This window comes from Miscanthus floridulus, chromosome 7 (genome assembly GCF_019320115.1).
Source record: "Miscanthus floridulus cultivar M001 chromosome 7, ASM1932011v1, whole genome shotgun sequence".
NCBI lineage: Eukaryota > Viridiplantae > Streptophyta > Magnoliopsida > Poales > Poaceae > Miscanthus > Miscanthus floridulus.
Window position 1 is genome coordinate 94,956,806 of NC_089586.1, and position 5,203 is coordinate 94,962,008.

The window sequence follows — 5,203 nt, forward strand, 5'->3', positions numbered from 1 at the left end:
CTTGAAGAAGTTCAAGAAACACAAGAAAATGTTTCTATTCCAATTGATGAGGTGCAACATGATGAATCAGCGATGGTCGCTGACCAACATGATAAACCTCAACCACGAAGATCAATACGGGCACGTCGCGCACCTGATAAGTACACGCTACTGATTACAGGGCAGAAGGACATCCTATTGTTGGACAATGATGAGCCTAAAACATACACAGAAGCATTGATGGGATCGAAGTCTAAGAGATGGCTTGATGCCATGCGATCTGAGATGGAGTCCATGAGAGAGAATTAGGTTTGGAACCTGGTTGATCCACCCGATGGCGTGAGAGCCATTGAGTGTAAATGGATTTTCAAGAAAAAGATAGACGCTGATGGAAAGGTTCACATCTATAAGGCACGACTGATAGCGAAAGGTTTTCGTCAAATTCAAGGTGTTGACTATGATGAGACATTTTTGCCTGTTGCAATGCTGAAGTTTATTAAGATCCTTCTAGCAATTGCTGCATATTATGACTGAGATTTGGCAAATGGACGTCAAAACAGCTTTCCTTAATGGAAACCTAGGTGAGGATGTGTACATGACACAGCCTGAAGGTTTTGTCGACCAGCAAAATGCTAGAAAAGTGTGTAGACTTAGGAAGTCTATATACAGGCTAAAGCAAGCATCCCGGAGCTAGAATCTTCGTTTTGATGAGGTAGTCAAATCGTTTGGCTTCTCACAAAATAAAGAAGAGGCATGTGTTTACAAGAAGGCAAGTGGGAGCGCACTCGTATTTCTAATCTTGTATGTGGATGACATACTATTGATTGGGAATGATATTCCACTTATGGAGGATGTCAAGGCCTCATTGAGAAAGAGTTTCTCTATGAAGGACCTTGGAGAAGCAGCCTACATACTGGGCATAAAGATCTATAGAGATTGGTCTAAACGCTTAATTGGTTTAAGCCAGAGCATGTACCTCGACAAGGTGTTGAATAGGTTCAACATGAATGATTCCAAGAAAGGATTCATACCTATGTCACATGGTGTAACCTTGAGCAAGACTCAGTGTGCGTTGTCACCTAATGAGCAAGAAAGGATGAGTCGGGTGCCATACGCTTCGGCTATTGGCTCGATCATGTATGCCATGTTTTGCATGTGCCCAGACATTTCGTATGCTCTAAGTGTTACGAGCAGGTACTAATCCAACCCGGGTGATGGTCACTGGGTTGCAATAAAAAATATCCTAAAGTACTTCCGAAGAACTAAGGATATGTTCCTAATATATGGAGGTTCGGAGGAGCTCATTGTAAAGGGTTACACCGATGCTAGCTTCCAAACTGACCAGGACGATAGCAAATCTCAATCGGGGTATGTCTTCTGCCTCAATGGTGGAGCAGTGAGCTGGAAAAGTTTCAAGCAAGAGACAGTTGTAGATTTGACAACAGAAGCCGAGTATATTGCAGCTTCAGAAGCTGCAAAGGAAGCTGTATGGATCAGAAAAATTATTTTTGAGTTAGGCGTGGTCCCTAGTTGCTCTAGTCCAATAGACCTCTATTGTGACAATAGTGGTGCTATCGCATAGGCAAAGAAGCCTAGGTCGCACTAGAAGTCCAAACACATACTACGGTGATATCACCTGATTCGAGAAATCATCGATCGAGGAGATGTGAAGATATGCAAGGTGCACACCGACCTGAACATTGCAGATCTGTTGACTAAGCCACTCCCACAAGCAGAGCATGAGATGCATACGAAGTCAATGGGCATAAGATGCTGGCATAACTGACTAGCACTAGTGGGAGGCTTATGATGATGTATTCCATAAAGGTAGTCATAAGATGATGACATCATGTCAACGTTTGTAATCTGCATTTTTAGTGATATGTTCCATGACTTTGTCATTATATGTGATTAGTGAATATGTGATTCGTTAGTGAAACTCCATGATACAACATTGACATTGTACTAAAAATGGTCCCTAGCTTCCATCCATCATGCGGGACTGTGACGTAGAGATAAGCTGGTACATGTGTTGAGTGGATGATCTTGTTTCACAGGTCATGGCAATATGGGATATTGCGCCAACAATGTAGGCGCATGTTAGGAACACGGTGCCGGATAGACCCACAACGAGACACTGTGAATACGCTGCTATCGGTGAATCTCGTAACGACACGCATATTATGTCCTTAGACCTGAGATCGGTACAGAGTCCCAGATTGTGGAGCATCACATTTTGGGGTTGCTAAACGCTATTCCATAACTGGGTAGTTATAAAAGCAGCTTTTGGATGTGGTTGAATCAAGTCACAGGGTGTACCAAGTCAAGAAGGAATCTGCCCCTCCCGTTTTAGGGAGAGACTCCTCTGGGCCCTCTCGATGTGATGAACTAAAAGCGCATGGCCATGCCTCGACTAAAGGTTAGTCGATCAGAAAAGTTCTTCACTGAGCGAGAAATGGCTAATAATAAGGGTAGCACTTCATTCGCCTTACACTTGGCTAGGTGTCGTGTGGCAGAAGGATATAATATTGGCAAGTGTTATAGGTTAGGCAAGATATGATCTTCGTGAATCTTGGGGAGTCAGTACGCCTTGCTAGAGGCCAATGCTAACTATTGATCGGAAATGGTTTCCGAGTCATGTCCGTAGGTTGCATGGACCTACGGGGTCACACATTTAAGGGATTGGAACACATGGATACTTGCATAATTAACTCTTGTGCAAGTGGGAGACTGCTGGTATTGCCCAAGAGGGGCCTAACCCAATTAGCGCTAGCCCAATTAGCAATTCTATAAATGCTTATCAGCTCTTAACCCTAGGTGATTATCACTGCTGCCGCACGTTGCTTGGCCTACTGCTGCACGTCCTGTTGCCGCAGGGCTCCCGCCACCAGCAAGGTTCCTGCTGCCGCACGCCGCTTGGCCTACTGCCGCACGTCCTGCTGTGTCAGGGCTCCTGCCAGTGCAGCCACCAGCCAAGGTTCCTATCGCCGCCGCCGCACCTGCACTCTTCCCCCGATCAAAGGTTGATCGTGAGGATCTTTGAGTATGTGCCATGGAGTGCTAGCATGCTCTGGTTCGTCGTCCCATCCCGTACGTATGGACTGCCGTAGAGGTGTCGCTAGGTTGCGCACTTCGTTAGATCGTACGACTACTTCCTCGACGTTGATCGGATCGACTACTCGTGCTTCATCAAGACTTCCGCTGCGACGCGCGACAAGCAAAGATATAATCTATGATCATCTGCTCACAAGTAATCATGTTTATGCGATTAATTCTCTGTGTGGTAGCATACCACGTTTCTCAACGGTGGCCGATGACACGGCGTGGAATGTGTGTAGGGTCGAGTGTGACATCATCATCGTTGGCTCTAGCTGCGGCGGGGGCGTGGCGGCAGCGGTGCTCGCGAGGGCGGGGCTCAAGGTGGTCGTCATCGAGAAAGGAAACTACTTCATGACGCGGGACTACACGGCCGTCGAGGCGTCGTCGATGGAGCATCTCTACGAGGGTGGAGGGTTCGTCAGCACGCTCAGCGGCAGCGTGCTACTCCTGCCAGGTTCGATAGTCGGCGGCGGCACGATGGTGAACTAGTCAGCTTGCATCAAGACCCCCGATGAAGTTCGCGGGGAGTGGGCGCGCGACTAGGGTCTCCCATTGTTCGCCACTGATGATTACGCCGCCGCCATGCATGGACAAGGTGTTCAAGCCGCTCGTTGTGATGGCCGGGTGCGCGGAGGAGGGGCTCCAGAACAAGGTCCTCCGCAAGGGGTGCGAGAAGCTCGGGTACAAGGTGGAGTCGGTGTCGAGGAACTCGTTGGAGGGGCACTACTACGGTAGCTGCGGTTACGGCTGCCGCACCGGCGACAAGTGCGGCACGGACCGTACGTGGATGGTCGATGTGGCTTGCTGTGGCATGGTGATCCTTATGGGGTGCAAGGCCGAGAAGCTGCTGCTGGCCAGCCTACGGTCACTGGTCGTGCGGACGGCAGGGCAAAGTGATGCGTCAGCATGGTGGCGAGGAGCACCAACCCGACAATCATGAGGACGCTGGAGGTGCGTGCCAGGGTGACCATATCATCGTGCGGGTTGCTTCTGACGCCGATGCTGCTGCGTGGGAGTGGGCTTAGCAACCGGCACATCAGCAAGAACCTCCATCTCCACCAGACGTCCCTGGTGTGGGGCTACTTCTCAGACACCATGCCGGACCTCAAGGGCAAGATGTACGAGGGCGGCATCATCATGTCGCTGCATAAGGTGGAAGGTGCTCTGGGCACACCGGCACGCGCCATCCTCGAGACACCTGCGATGGGCCTGGTCGGTGCGGGGACGTAGTTCCCCTGGGTGTTCAGGAGCGACATGAAGGAATGGATGCTCAGGTACGGCCGCACGGTGCACCACTTCTCCATGGTGAGGGACCGCGGTTCCAGCACCGTGCACGGCGAGTGGCGGGTGGCGTACCACCTGGACGCCCTAGACTAGGAGAACATGCACGAGGGCCAGCACCGCGCGCTGCATATCCTGGCGGTGGCGGGCGCTGCGGAGATCGGCACCCACCGCAGCGACGGGCAGTGGTTCGCGTGCACGGGCGCCACGGAGGTGGCGCTGGAGGAGTTCCTAGACGGCATGGACATGGTGCGTGGGCCCCAGTCAAAGGCTGAGGCGTGGAGCCTATGCTGCACGGCGCACCAAATGGGCAGCTGCCGGATGGGCGCCATGGCCCGAGACGGTGCCATGGACACGCGCGGCAAGAGCTGGGAGGCCGAGAGCCTATACGTGTGCGACAGCAGCGTCCTGCCCAGTGATGTGGGCGTCAACCCCATGGTCACCATCCAGTCCATGGCCTACTGCCTCGCCACAGGCATCACCGAGTCGCTCAGGCACGGTGGCCCGGTTCCTGAAGAGTGTTAGTTGATCTCCACCAATAGGCCCAACGGTCTATTGGGCCCTTGTCTCTGCTCCCTGATCGGGGGAGCCCAACCCTAATATGGTTAGTGGGCCCCTATCGCACAACCCATATAAAAGAGAGGTGGGGATCATGGCTCGGGCTACGAGGTTCAACAGAGCCGCTGCCATCCCACCCACAGTAAACCTAAACCGATCAAAGTAGTGCTGCCTGCGACGAGAAGCCCATCAACCTCACCGTCGCTACTGCAGCTCCACTGGACTTCATCTTCATCGTGCAGGATGCCTACTACACCATGGTACCGACGTCTACTCTGCTGCTATG

General features: G+C 51.6%; 1 pseudogene; it reads left to right on the forward strand.

The window, feature by feature from the left end:
- Positions 1-1,249: 1,249 nt before the first annotated feature.
- Positions 1,250-4,884, forward strand: LOC136465883 (long-chain-alcohol oxidase FAO2-like; annotated as a pseudogene).
- The last annotated feature ends 319 nt before the right edge of the window (positions 4,885-5,203 follow it).